The sequence below is a fragment of the Myripristis murdjan genome, chromosome 21 (assembly GCF_902150065.1).
Source record: "Myripristis murdjan chromosome 21, fMyrMur1.1, whole genome shotgun sequence".
NCBI classification, from domain to species: Eukaryota; Metazoa; Chordata; class Actinopteri; order Holocentriformes; family Holocentridae; genus Myripristis; species Myripristis murdjan.
Window position 1 is genome coordinate 5251399 of NC_044000.1, and position 15592 is coordinate 5266990.

At 42.2% G+C, this 15592-nt stretch overlaps 1 protein-coding gene across 1 annotated transcript in view; it reads right to left on the reverse strand.

Annotated features, from left to right (window-relative positions):
• enox1 (ecto-NOX disulfide-thiol exchanger 1) overlaps positions 1-15592 on the reverse strand; it is a 121449-nt gene that overhangs the window by 80732 nt on the left and 25125 nt on the right. The window lies entirely within an intron of this gene.

Genomic DNA, 15592 nt, shown 5'->3' on the forward strand with positions numbered 1-15592 from the left:
TGACATTATGACATGTCACAGGTCATTGTGACATGTGACATGACATTATGACATGTCACATGGTCTCGGTCTCAGTGCCTTCAGTGCTGATTTGGCCTCCATTATCTTTTGTTTGCAGCCTCATGGTGTCTCTTGGCCCACAACAGGCAGGCGGTAACTCAGAACTGCACATGTGTGCATGTGAATGTATTGGTATGAGAGAATCCAGATGTGCACACATATTAAAACAAATATGGAGGGGAACCACAGAAATACCAACAATCTCTGTCTATTTCACTCTCTTGTAAAACAACCCATCAACTATTCATGATGATAAACACAAATGAACCGATTTCTATGGACACGTGGTTATTGTGTGTCTGCGTGTGTGTTTGTGTGAAACAAGCTCACAATTATTATTCCAATGGGTCCAGACACAGCCGCCTTAAAAAACAGAGGAGAGGAGGCTGAGCAAGACAGAGGGATGAGGGCAGGTGGAGAGGACAGAGAGACAAAAGAGAAAGGGGGGAGGGAGCGAGAGAGAGACAGAGACAGACAGACAGACAGACAGACAGAGAGTTGCCTTAGTAAGCTGCCTCGGGAATATTTTCTGCAGGGTGTGTGTGTATGTTTGTGTGTGTCTTCTTTACTGCTTTCCAGAAGCAGAAATGTGCTGGATCATACTGGTTCTGAGGGTGTGTATACATATGGAGAGTGGGAGGGAGGGAGGCAAGACAAAACCTCTCAGTCCAATCAGTGTCACAGAAATGCTAATTTAAAAGCCATGTCTGATGGAAATGGACAGGGAAACTAACGAAGGCGGAATTAGAAATATGATGGACTCATTGGACCCAGTGTGGTACAGCAACCTGACTCTGTGTGAGTGTGTGTGTGTTTGTGTGTGTGTGTGTGTGTGTGTGCATGCAGCCTTGTATTATATCCATGCTAAATGGGCTGATTGACAGAAGCAGTGGGCTGAGGCAGCGCCGTCTGTTCCCATCCTCTCTAATTACAATCAAGCAAAACTAAAAGTGGCAGAACTTGTCACAGAGGCTCTCCCCTGGCATTTGAGAATTGCAGTGACAATACTGGTTTTGGAGAACTGATGATGATACAGATACTGGCTGATAACTAACATTTTGCACATATTCAAAATACTTAACTAAAAAAAAATCGAATAAACAGAACCGTATACTCGTCAGAATGGGAAAAACCCCTGAAACAGCATTTAGAGCATTATGAGGCACTAAAACTCACCGCTGGAACCAAGACTAATGAAATTCTTTAAGCAGCTCCTCGAGCCATCTGATTTTTAGTAACAAGCCATTATTGGCCCTATATCGGTCTAACCATTCCGAGGACATCTGCCATGTTACACGCCCTGAGTGAAACCCTGCTTTAACATATGTAACCAATCACCGAGACAAATAATATCCAGACACGGCTGATGATAACTCACAACATGATGCAACGCACGGGGAACGGGAGGCAGACGACATGAGGAGTTATACTGTGGTCTAATTAGACTGATGGGGTTTCTTGAAGTCTGGGAGGTGCAGAATCAGACGGCAGGCGAACAAAGCTTGAATCAGAAGAGAGGACAAGCCAGCTCATCTGTTACAGTAGCCACTTACTGTAATACATGATTTTTTTTTTTACCCTTATTTATCTAAGAAAAGTCAAAAGAGCTCCATGCATGTCTGCACTGTGACATTTATCATGGGTTTTGAACAAAGCGGTAAATTTCTCGCCAGTAGCAGTGAGGTTGCGCTATGCACCATATAAATGATGGAAATGAACGTTTTAGTACAGCCTGGGTTGAAAAATAACAAACCTAACCCTTTAATGTATTTTTTTTTTGTTTTTTTTTTCTTTTTCCAGATGCACATCTTGGGCAGGATTTGTTTTCACTTGGGCGGCAGCTAAGTTTACTTGGCGCGCCAAAGTGACACATCGTGCTGTATTTTTATCCTTTTGCACCAGCCCTGGCAGCAGTGCCGCCAACATTTTCTCTGAGCCATCGAGCTTTTATAAACTTTTGAGTCAGATGTCACAAATACCCGATGCACATTTTCCCTATTATGAATACTGAAATCGCAGACTCGTGGACAGAGTCCTGCTTGGGGCAGATTAGCTTTTGCTTTCCTGCGTCAGACCGGTTTCCCCCTAAAACTGAAAAACTTGCACTGGAATGCCTGAATGGCTTTTTTTGCGACGCCTGGAGCAAAGTTGTGTTCATCTGTTTGCCTCCTTCCATTTACCCTGCATGCATTTTCACTGCCTCTGCATTTTCTTTCCCACATTCTGTCTGACGGTAAGATTAAACCTTTTACTTCCTAAGGGCCTACAGCGGGAGACTTTTTAACATCTCCTTTTCTTTTGGTGATTTAATTGACATGTAAATTATTTATCACAGCCTTTACAGCTTTGGACAGGTTTTGGAGGAGTGAGTGCTACATGGAACAGTTTTCCCTGGGCGGCGCAGAGAAGCTAAATGGTCTGCGCCTCAGAAGTCTCACACCTCAACACACACACATACACAAATGCACCTAAACACACACACATACACAAATGCAGGCAATCCTGCACTGTCAAACACACATAATCCCACACTGACACAATCATGATGTCACTCTTTATCTGCATACCATGAAACACACACACACACACACACACACACACACACACACACACACACACACACTGTTCACACAATCTTCCACACCCTTGCAGTCTTGGATGAGGCTGCGTGCAGAAATCTGATGAGAGATCCAGATGTTTTGGCTTCCTATACCATATACCCATCTTGTGTGCGTGTGTTTGTGCATCTGTGTATGTGTGTGTGTGTGTGTGTGTGTGAGAGAGAGAGAGAGAGCGAGAGGAAAGGGGACCCATATTAAATGTACATTAACCCCAATTACAGAGCCCAGCCTGAGGACTACTGAGCTATAGAAGGACACAAGGTAATAGACAGACTCTGACCAAGACCACATCACGCACACACACACACACACACACACACACACACACACACACACACACACACACCTTATGCTGCATTATTTGCTCTTTGTTAAAGTCACCCTGAATGAACCTCTTTGAGAAAAGAGGAATAAAAGGAGAGAACTGTTCCAGGCTAACTCACATCTCATTTTACAAAGGTAATTGAATCCATCTCGAGCCGAGTACATTCCCCCAAGTGGGTCAACAGCTATGTGAAATCTATTCAAGTTCTCAGATGGTCCTCGCCCGCAGTTGGGTGGGGTTTACCGTCACAGGGCAGGCCAGCTGGTCTCAGAGCTACAAACAAGATCGGGCAGTCCAAAGACTAATCGATTCCATTTCCACCGGTCATGTGACCCAACTCTGAGCCCTAAAAACACGACCATAAACATCCCATTTCACACATTCTGACTTGAGTCTACCACGCCTACATGAAGTTGCCAAAGTCTGCCGTTGTTTAATCGCTTGTTTTGCTCGTTTTCTTCTTCTTTTGTTTTGTTTGTTTTTTTGTTGTTGTTTGTGTGATGTTGACATCAGCTGAGCCTAGAAACAGGTCATTTGTAGCTCGCTAGTAATGGCAAAGGGCTCCACGGAAGACAATGTCTGTCTGTCAGTGAGTCTGTTCATTATTTAGTTCATGTGATCTGAGGCTTGCAGTTGAGTTTCCCTTTCAGTTGGACTGAAACACGCTCCTGCCCTCCGTCAGAACGGCTGAATCACTACCTGGCTTTCAGCAGAGACTGCAGAACGCACCTGGATCTCACTCACACCGAACTATCATACAAGACCCTTCTTCCCTACTTGTATATAAATCAGGAGACAGGTGATCAGTTAAAGGAAACCCTCATTTATTCAAGGAAAACCCTGAGGACATGAGTGGAGAAACACTGTGGTGCACTCTCCTCCAGGGTGATAGCACCTCCATCCACAGGGCACCAGGGCTCACTGATCAGTTTGGTGAGGATGAAAGGATGTAAATCATTTGCTGCGGCCTTCACACTCACCACATCTCAACCAAGTTATCAAATCGAATCAAATCAAACTTTATGTATGTAGCACCTTTCATACAGAAAACAAATGCAACGCAAAGTGCTTTACATTAAAATATATACAACCCTAACTCCCACCCCCTCATACGCACTCACCCACGCGCACACACACACACAAATACAACATATTTCACACATGCATACACCCAGGCATACACCCCATCACACTCCAGCCCACCCCAACCCAACCCAAAGATAAAATAAAATAAAACACCTAAGGGAGGTTTTGGAGCCACCACCAAAACACCAAAAGAGGGAATATCTTTTGGAAGAATGAGAGGAGATTTCCAGAAAATATGAGAACTATTGCTGAGGAGAACTGAAGCTGTTCTGGTGCCTGACTCACACACATCATATTGTTTTTTTTTTCCCCCCTCAAAGCTGATGAACACTGTGATCAGTTGGTTTGACAACTGCTGACAAAATGTACCTGCAGTAGCTTCCTTTGGACACAAGCATTTGCTAAATGACGCAATGTGATGTAAGCTTTTCAGGGGCGAAAACAAGATTTAAAGCCAAAGTAGGTACCAAACTTGCATGGCACCAGTGCCATTCCACCCACACTGCAAAAACGCAAAATCTTACCAAGATTATTTGTCTTATTTCAAGTCAAAAATGTCTTATTCCTAGTCAAAATATCTCATTACACTTAAAATAAGACATGATCACCTCAGAAGTAAATTGTTTTTAGACAATTTTCACTTGTTTCAAGTGAAAATTCACCTGAAACAAGTGAAAATTTGCTTGTTTCATTGGCAAAATTCGCCACTGGAAAAAGTGAAAATTCACTTGAAATAAGTGAAAATTAGCTAGAAACAAGAAACAAATTTTGCCAATGAAACAAGCAAATTTTCACTTGTTTCAAGCAAATTTTCACTTGAAACAAGAGACAACTGTCTAAAAACAAGTTACTTCTGAGGTGATCATGTCTTATTTTAAGTGTAATGAGATATTTTGACTAGTAATAAGACATTTTTGACTTGAAATAAGACAAATAATCTTGGTAAGATTTTGAGTTTTTGCAGTGCATAGCCATCTTGCATCTGGTGAATCCTAAAACAGCCAAAAATATGCTGAACACTGGGCAAAACTGGCAATTCACTGATGTCAAGCGCTTCACTGGTGTGAGTTCACTTCAACGTGTTAGTGTCAGTTTCACAAATAAAACAGATGGCAAACTGAGCTCGCTCTGATTACCGAATATCACCTATTGCTCGTCTCAAGAGTCCTAATTCATTTGCTACAAAACAAGCTGTGGGCTGTTCATGTCCAAAGACATCACCATGGATTTCACTTTTTTGGATTTGCGGTTGTTTCTACAGTTTATTAGTGCTGCTGAGGAGGCTGAAGGACTAACAAAAGCGGCGGTGAATGAAGTGGAACACAGAGAAAGAAAAACAGATTACCGCTCCATCACAATGTTGCTCTTATTGCAAATGAATAGCCGGGGGGAGGGGAAAAAAAAATCACGGCAGACGGAGAAATGCGCTTTATCGCTGCCAACACACTCCTCAGCCTCAACAGCAAGCATAATCCCACTATCTGAAAACACTGAAGTACAATAAAGTTTATTCAATTGGCTTGGTAGAGGATGCTGTACAGCCACATAAACAACCGAGCCTATTCTGGGTGCTTTTCTTCTAGAGCTGCTACTCCTGCACCACTTTGGTAGAATCACACCCACACACACTAACACACGCACACATACACATACATACTGATAGATAAAAAAACAATGTCACACACACAAATGCCCACATATACAGTGGAACAGACAGCCTCACACAAACGTGAAGGCACACACTGATTCACAGCTACCCACAAACAGCGGTATATATAATGACACAGGCACGGAATACACACACACACACGCACGCACACACACCCACACACTCCGAGGCCTGCAGAGATGAGTCTCTGGTGATTTTTTAATGGAGGCACTGTTGCATGGAGGCGTTTATTCAAAAAGCGAGCAGCAACTTCTTCTTGTTTGATTCACACCAGCAATTAAAGAGAAGCAAGATGCCTTTGGGGAGGAGAAACAAACGGGTAGAAAGAGAGGCAGAGAGAGAGAGAAAGAGAGAGAGGGGGAAAAGAGAAAGAAAAAATGAGTGGAGGCACACCAAGAGAGGCGATAAGGCTTTTGCTATTGTACAAAGAAACCTTCCTGCGCTTCCTCCTACATGCAAATAGATTTTTTTTTTTTCCAGGCATTTGTACATAATGCCATTGTCAGATTGGGCATCTATTCACACCTTGACTAAGCCAATTTGTCAGCAGGGAGGGATGCGTGGTGGGGTTTATTGTGAGTCGATCAAAGAGATCAGAGGTGAAAAGACATGATTTGAATCATCTTGCCGGATGATCTCCAGGTTCCACCTCACAGATCAGCTTCAAAAGCAACTTAATATTCATGGGGTATTATTACACGTGTTGGTGTCAAAGCTTGAAATGTGTGTCGATGTAATTTCTTGTCAACAAACATCTGTTACTGTTACGGCTTCATCTTAAAAACTCATTTTGCTGTTTTTTTTTTTTTTTTTTCAGGGTTACGCTTTGCAGAGGAGCCAGCCTTCGTTGATGTGCCTATGAGACTGTAGGACTTTCATTAGGCCCTTGATCTGCCATGTCTGAAAGGAAGTTACTGCTGCTGCTGCTGCTGCTGCTGCTGCTGCTGTTTTTCACTGCAGTTTCACTGGAAGACTGATTTTGCATGTTCCCCTACAATATAAATCACTTTTGAAAGCAGCTTGCTCCCATTGTTAGTAACTAAGGGTAAGTCCTGTTATTCTACAACATTAAGGGTGCATTCAGATGGATGCTTTTTACTCTGCTGCTTTTAATCAGTTTCAATAAGAACATGTGTCTTGTAGCTCCACTACCTGCACCTCAAGCTGGGTGTTTTTTTATGCACGCACTCCACGCTGAAAGGTTTGGATTCATTCAGATTCATTCATCTGGATGACTTGGAAGCTCCCCCTCCCTGGCTTGTGAAAAAACAGCATTACGTCCATGTACTGTAACGCCAATGCAGACACATTGTTGTCATTTGCTTCATAAGCTAATGACAAGCTGACTGTAGCCAACAAGCTGAGTTTTTCACTGTTATTACCAGAACCAACTGAACATTTGGGTGATATTATCAGATCAAATTTCTTACCATTAAGAGAAAACCATCACTGACTACACTGCAAAAACTCTTACCAAGATTATTTGTCTTATTTCAAGTCAAAAATGTCTTATTACTAGTCAATATATCTCATTACACTTAAAATAAGACATGATCACCTCAGAAGTAACTTGTTTTTAGACAATTGTCTCTTGTTTCAAGTGAAAATTTGCTTGAAACAAGTGAAAATTTGCTTGTTTCATTGGCAAAATTTGTTTCTTGTTTCTAGCTAATTTTCACTTATTTCAAGTGAATTTTCACTTTTTCCACTGGCAAATTTTGCCAATGAAACAAGCAAATTTTCACTTATTTCAAGTGAATTTTCACTTTTTCCACTGGCAAATTTTGCCAATGAAACAAGCAAATTTTCACTTATTTCAAGTAAATTTTCACTTGAAACAAGTGAAAATTGTCTAAAAACAAGTTCCTTCTGAGGTGATCATGTCTTATTTTAAGTGTAATGAGATATTTTGACTAGAAATAAGACATTTTTGACTTGAAATAAGACAAATAATCTTGGTAAGATTTTGTGTTTTTGCAGTGTAACCATGTGACACTCAAGTGCATTTGTTTACTGTGGATCACATCAGCCAAATGTGTGTGATACTGGAACAGATCTCCTGTCAGATTGTCTGGGCTCCTCCCCCCAAAAACATGCAACCAAGACAACGGGGTCAAACCAGCAAGTTGCATCCTCCATCTGAGAGCATCATAAACGCTTTGATTTAGGTTTGTTTGTTCCACTTTGAGCTGAACTGAATCTTGTGCTGACGTTGTAACATTAGTATTTGACTTGCTAACTGCTAGTTGGGTGTGTGTTGATGTTTTTGTTTGTTTGTGTTGTGCTCGGTTACCAGCCGCAGTTAGATTTGGCTTATTGACCTCACTTCAAAATTTTCTCTCAGCCCATACACAAATATTCTTCTTCAGAGACAGGCAGATTTGCTACACTGGGCTTGATCCAACAAACCACAATGTCACAGCTCACCCCTGAACACTGAAATATGAAGGACAAACAAATCCAAGCCTTTTTTCTGTCCTTGCTCTTACAAGAGATGCTTCCAAGGACACAACAAGTTGGCTAACATGGACAGGATTCTTCTGCACAGCCACATCAGTGAACATGACACCACCGGCTTCTCTGCCTGGTTTCATTAAGTATTAACTTGCTGCAGGACAGTTTCAGACCCCAGACTCCCCAGACCAGGCCTGCCTGCAGAGACTCTGTGTGTGTGTGTGTGTGTGTGTGTGTGTGTGTGGGTGGGTGGGTGTGTGTGAATGTGTAAGTCTTTTTTAGCAATTAATCATCTGCATGTGTATGTATGCATTTGTGGGTGCATCTGTTTGTGTTTGTGTGACTGGAGGTGTTTCATGAGTAACAGTGCACATGTGCGTCTCTGAGCACCACTGTGTGTTGAGTGATGAGTTCTACGTGTGCACATGCATGAATATCTCAGGGTGTCCTTGACAACTTGGTGAGAGAGAAGGCGGGAGAGAGCGAGGTATGCCAGCCGCTGAAATCTCAGCGTGGTGTGGATGTTCTGGCCATAGAGGACACGCCAAGGTGGAACCACACAGTAGTAAATTATTCACCACCCGCAAAAACACATGCATTGCTAAACACTCATTCCTTTCCTCACACTGCAGCAAGCCTGGTGTAAAACGCTAAAGAAACTAGAGGCCTGTTTTCCCTACTTGGCTGATTTGTGCCAAACGTTGCACAGGTTGGTGGTGTGTCAGAGGTGTGGTGTAAGGGGAACAGGTCATTATACGCATCATCATGGACAATGAATTGTTTTGGAATTTTCAGTTCCTTTCATAGCTTCTTTCAAAACTGCACAGTGGACCTTTTGCGTTTTGGGTGCATTTTCAACAAAACCGACTCCATTGATCCCAGAGGTAAAAATGTCTGTGTCACTGTGGTGCATCCTCTGCAAAAGTCTGGTGCTGATACATCAAATGGCATGAGAAATAAACCTGTGGGTGGTTAGAGCCACAGCTTGTTGAGCTAAGAGCGCATACACACAAATACACACACACATCTATTATATTACATATTTTCCCTATTTTATTTATTCCAATTTTACTTACTTTTTGATGTATCGGTATATATGGAAATTGTATGACTGCATTCCCTTGTGCTGCTGCGTCAAATTGAATTTTCACTGTGGAGATCAATAAAGGTACATCTTAACTTAAATGTGTGTTATTTACTATCGTTTGTTGATGGAACTTTGGCATTCAAATTTTGGAGAATGCAGCACTCATCAACTACATTCAAAGTTTGGCTGAAAATGCAGCTTTTGTTCCCAAGTTATGTTTACAGCCACTCTCTGGTATAGCAGAATAGTGACAGACAGCCGGCAATTTTGCACACAGCCAGTGGAATTTTGTTGTTTATAACTTTCACAGTTTTTAGAAATGACAATTTCTGGGATAATTATTTATCACCAAGGTGCTTCTCAAAAACAGAACATATGGGCTGCAGTCTAGTGTGCAAAAAGTGCATTTTTCAAAAATGAATCTTGGTAGGAAATAGGGATGCACATTTTGGATTTTTTTTATGACCGTTAACCGACGCCCTTTAACGATTAATAACCGTTAACCGATAAGATTTAAATGCCCTTCCATGCTGCCATTCCGACATTCCGTCATTCCGACATGCTGCCATTCCGACATACCACCATTTAGACATATCACCATCCCGAAATACCGCTATTCCGACACCAAGCCATTGCCTTTAAGGGCAGGATGCGCTATCCTAAATCCTAAATCCTAAACTGGCGATGGAGAGAGGGAGGTAGATTTTCTCAGGGCTTCTACTGAGGCTAAAGCAAGTTGGCTTTATATACATATTATATATTATATTATAGGCGAGTTAATTCGGGAGGTGGAGCCACATGTGTCCAAGTGGACGTGTCACAAGGTTGTACTGATTGAGTAAAATCCCACAGACACACAAGAGGCAGAGGTGGAGCTATGTGTAAACTAATTTATTGACAAGGTAGATTGGGCAAATAAAATATTAAAAATAAAAATATAGGACAGCTGCTGGCTTATGATAAAACAATAAAACGTGCTGGCGATAGTGTCCAATTAAAACAGTCTTTCCTCTAAACAGTCTAAATGAGTAATATAGGCTACTCAGTCCATTCCGGCGGCGTCCCGGTATCAGTCCGACCGTGTGCGTGGCGAGGCTCCGTCGGGGCGCGCATTGAAGCCGCCTGGGCGCGCTCTCCTAACAGCCCAAACTTTAGGGCTAAAGTGTGTGCGCAAGATAGCAAGTTTAGGGATAGCGCATGAAACACACCCACGGACACACCTCCAGGCGCAAATGACGGAGTCGGCATAACGGATAACGGGTGGCGCAAGATACCGTTTAGGGATAGTGGAAGTTCCTAAATCCGCAATTTGCGGGTAGCGGGTAGTGGCAGCGGATAGCGGGTGGCACAAGATAGGGCCCAGAGAGTCACTGACTCGGCGCTGTTCGGTGCTGAACTGCAGATTTACAATGACGGCAAATTACTCATCTAAAATGTAAAAAAAAAAAAAAAAGCTACAAGCTTTAGATATAATTAACAGTACTGTAGGCTTCAATCGTCTGCTATTGCTTTTTAAATTATGTCGAGAGCGAGCGCGCTGGTGATTTCTTTAATTGTGTGTTCTGCTTCATTTCCAAAATAAAGTTTGAGCTTCTGAAATCTGATTTTTAAACAGTTCTGATGGAGCTCAATGTTTATCTGGATGATGCGGCTTCATTCCGAACAATTTTACTGTAAACCTGGACGACCCGCGACGTGTCTGGAGATAAAAAAAAAAAAATAATATTCAATGTAATGTGTGTTTTGTGCGTAATTGCATACAAGGATACACACCCTCCCCTACTGTAGGCTACAACACGAAGGAGACTGGAATTAGTCAGTGACTTCAGGTGTCATCTGCAGAGCCGTCATTGATATCTGTAATATTAATGTTGCATATGATGCCAGCGTGCATGGAGACACACGGGCTCAATGGAGAGCTGCGCTCCAGCTGGCTGCTGTGACAGGTCACTGACACTGTGTTTCTGCTTACAGTCAGTGATCCCTGAGATTCAGACATGAATCTAACATGTTTCACACTAGCCCGAGTTACATTAATACGTGTACTAGACATATTATATTTCCCGTTTCAGGAGTTTTTAATAATAGATTGGAGGGATGTCGGAATGGCGGTTGCCTCCCCTATTATTTTATTTTTATTTTTTTGAGTACTGTGACCCATTCAAAAGTGCCGTGACAAAAAAATTCTCATGGGCTTTATTTATTTATTTTTAAATGTGCAAAAACAGCCAAATAAATATCAACCAAATGAACAAAAACAACAAAATATCAGGATTTTTCTCATCTCAAACAGCAATGCATACACCTTTTTGCTCTCTTCATCTTCGCTGTAAAGTGGGCTGTGATGGAAAGCACGTGATGGCATGTGTTGCACCTGTCGACACGCCCCCATGAGTTGACTGAATTACGTAGCTTAAAAACAAAATTGACCGTTAGTATTAATCGGTTAGAGTTACTGTTATCGGTTAACGGTTAAACGGTTAACCATGTGCATCCCTAGTAGGAAACCAAGATGGTGGACAAGGAAGTATGAACGTCTGCATCATACGACACCAGTCCCGAGTCTCCGGGCCAGTCAGTGATAATCAGTGATGATACAAGCATTTGAAATTGAAGGTGTGACCAGATCGCTTTGTGTTGAGTAAACCTCTATCAGTAACGCAGGTGGGTGAACCCTGACAAAGCAGCAACCGCAACAGCTGAAGAGAGGAAAAAAGAAGAAGAAGACGAAGAAGGAGGAGGAGGAGAATAAGAGGGAGAAGGAGAGGAAGAATATTTACAAAAACAATCGGGTGCCAGCACCTTCAGTGTTTGGGCCCCTGATAATAAAGTTTGATGCATGTTTGCCTGGAGTCTAATCAGAATGTTATAGTAGAATCCATTCAGGTTAAGGGCTTCCCATGGACAAGCGGTGAACTGATAATTCTAATCAAACCAACTGAATGATATCAATCACATCAGCGGGACATGGCACGGACTGGATTTACACCGTTTTTCATAAAAAGGCCAATAGCTACCCCATACACATCACACTAAAGCATTTTTACATCTTTTTTCCAAGAAACCAGCACAGGCCAGCTATCTGATTCCTTCTACAAAATATCCTGCTGGAGGTTGAAACAAACTAGGAACTGTAACTTTCCATTTTACTGTAATAAGCCAACAGCAAAATGAAAATGGTGCCCAGCACTGGTCTGTTTTCCTTCAGGTTTTCTAAATGGGAATAAAGGGAAGGAGGGAGGAGATGTCATATTTTCCCTCAGCTGGATGGCTGGCAGTGGCTGGTCTAGACATGAAATCACCAACCACAGGATGAGAGAGAGACAGAGTGAGAGAGAGCGACAGCGGGAGGGAGGGAGGGAGGGAGGGAGAGAGGTGAATGTCCCCTAGCACAGGAAGTTTTATAAGTGGAGCAACTGGAACCACTGCTCACTTTCCTCTCTCTCTCTCTGTCCCACTGCACACGCAAACCACAGGCACACATCTCTGAGGCCAGTGATGGATATTAAATGGAAACAACAGAAGCACGGCTCTTCCATACAAGGCCTTTGACGCCTGCATCGTGGAAATGATACAGCACTGCAATCACATCCAGTGGGCCGACGGAAATAAACGAGTGTGTTCCTGCGTCCATCCGTCTGTCACAAATCTGCACATCTACATGCCCACAGACGTCAATACATATTTTATGTGCCCCGTAAACCAGTTAACAGGAATGTGATCTTATATATGCTGCAATCTCTCTCAGCCTCTTTTATGTCTTTCATTGTCAGATATTGCATATATGCTGTGTACTGTCTATGTCTTGTTTAATGTTTTTATGTCTTCACTTTCATTCACTTCTATTAAGCGGCAAAAAAAAAAAAAAAAAAAAAAAAAAATCCCAAAATGACACTTTTAGCACATAAAACATGAAACAAGTACATTCTCTCAGTATAAATAAAAACAAGTCCTGGTGCCCTTTTTCTTTATTTATTTTTAATTAAATGTCCCTTTTCTTGTTATTTTCCTGTGTGAAATGGAAAGTAGATCCGGCAAGTATCGTCTGCAGGAAACTTGTTCAGTAACCTTACACCATGCAGGAGGAAACAACCTGATAGTCCTTTCAAAAATAACTGTAATGACAGGGGGAAAATGGGACTTGTTGTATGTTATATTGGCATAATCCACTTTGTTTGTGTTTGTTTATATGCTAAAAGTGCTATTTTAGGAGTTGATTGGCTGCACTATGGCAGTGAATGGAGACATAGAAATCAAGTATTGTGGATTATTCATTCATATTCTGCTCTTCTTTACTGTATCCTGTTGCTATTTGCTGCTGTAATGACTCACGTCCCCGTGGGGATCATTATAGTTTCAGCTAACCTAATCTGATCTAATCTAATCTCTCCATCCTACCAGAACAAGTCATCAATGCTGAGCCCTGCATTCGTCTCCCACTGTTTTTCTTACTTCTCTCTTTCTCTTTGTCTCTCTGATTGTATCTCTCTCTTTTTTCTCTCGCTTTTCTCAGTTTGCTCCACAGCAGTCAGAGTGATGAAGAGGCTGGTGAGCGGCCGTCTCTGCCGGTAATCGCCACGGTAACTCATGGCAGCGCCGCAGCGCCAGCGCCACACCATCCATCACCGCCTCCACTGCTGCAGCAAACTGATATATCAAGATGTAAATTCTGCCCCTGTTACTCCCTGCACCCCTCTGCTGTCTCCTTGGAGGAGGCAGTGGGAGGGGGAGGTGTGTGTGTGTGTGTGTGTGTGTGTGTGTGGAGGGAAGGTGTTGAGGGTCAGGTAGGTGAATAATGGAGGGGAGAGGAGAATACAGAGGAGAAAAGAGGAGAGGACAGGGTGGTGGGGGGGTTAAGATAGCACAGGAGGTGAATAGAGGACAGGGGAGGGGAAAAAGGGAGAATGGAGGGGAAAGAGAGGAGAAGTGCTAAAAATAAAGAGAAGAGGTGTGAAGGAGGAGAAAAAGAGGGTAAGGGAGGAGAGAGCTGAATGTATGGTGACAGCAGTGCTGCTAATCCATTCCTAATCCAGCGTTATTGCTTTCTCTCAGCTGGCAATGATCTGCCTCTGGGTGCCACAGTATACACACATGATCCACACACACACACACACACACACACATGCACATGCACACACACATTTTTAAAATCATTGGCTCACAGATTGAAAGTTGTCCTGTTGTTCATTTTCTTTTACGCTTCATAAGTTATAATCTATTTAACTACCAAATAACGTAATAATTACCCGAAATTCAAGAACATCTAAATTAAACATAAATCATAAAAACAAAACATAAAACTAACAAATGATTGATCATCATAAAATATCTGCTTCACTGAAATTAAGCACAGAGTGAGATGTTATTACATTACCGTTACATGGCAATTTATAGTATGAACAGTTTTATTACATTTCCAGCTCCTTTACAATGACATTCTATGCCATTTTGGCAAGTTGGCGCATTATCAGCTGCTCCGTGACTTCTCACAGAAAAGCAAACAGCATTCAAAATTTAACAGCCGTGTCTGCGGGCACAGTCACTGGCACTGTAGTTCCTTTGCGTTTCTCCTTCCCTCTCTCACAGTCTCAGTGTGATACAGTGATGTCAATAGACGCTTGTCTCCAACAAATGTCACTGACAGCACAGGCATTAGATCTCACGACACAGCCGCAGCGTTGTCTTTCCGCTTTTGCTGCCGCGTCGGACAGAGGTAGAGGAAGTGCGGCCATTAGGTAAAGCTCTTCAGAGGGAAGATTCCTCATCTATATGATCAATAACCCCTCAGCTTGCCTCACACTCATTGATCGGGAAAAGGCAATGGCTGTTATGGGACTGATAAGACTTTTTCAAAGCTGATGAGGCCAGTAGCTGATATTGAAGTCCCGCTGTTATTTGTGTCTGATTTGTTAGAATTTTTGAGACTTCAAAAAACAGAGTATCTATGTGAAATCAATGGAGTTTTCTTAATTCCAAATTAATTACAATTTGATTTTCATTTTTTATATGAAAAAAAAAAAGACAGTGTCTCACATTTTTTATAACCTAAACATGATCGGTGTAGTTTTAAAAAACAAACCGCCCATGCTAGTTGAGGTGATTGTCTTGTTGTCGTCCTTGGACAAAGAGAATGGATCGGACAATTTGTTTCTGGCTCAGCAGCAAGCTATGATTCTAGTTGTAAGTTTACTGGGCAGAGCTGATAACCGAACAGGCGGCCATGTAAGTAATGTGTGGCAGAGTGTCAGCTTTTTTGCTAGAAATATAATGATTTCAGTTGGAAAGCGGCA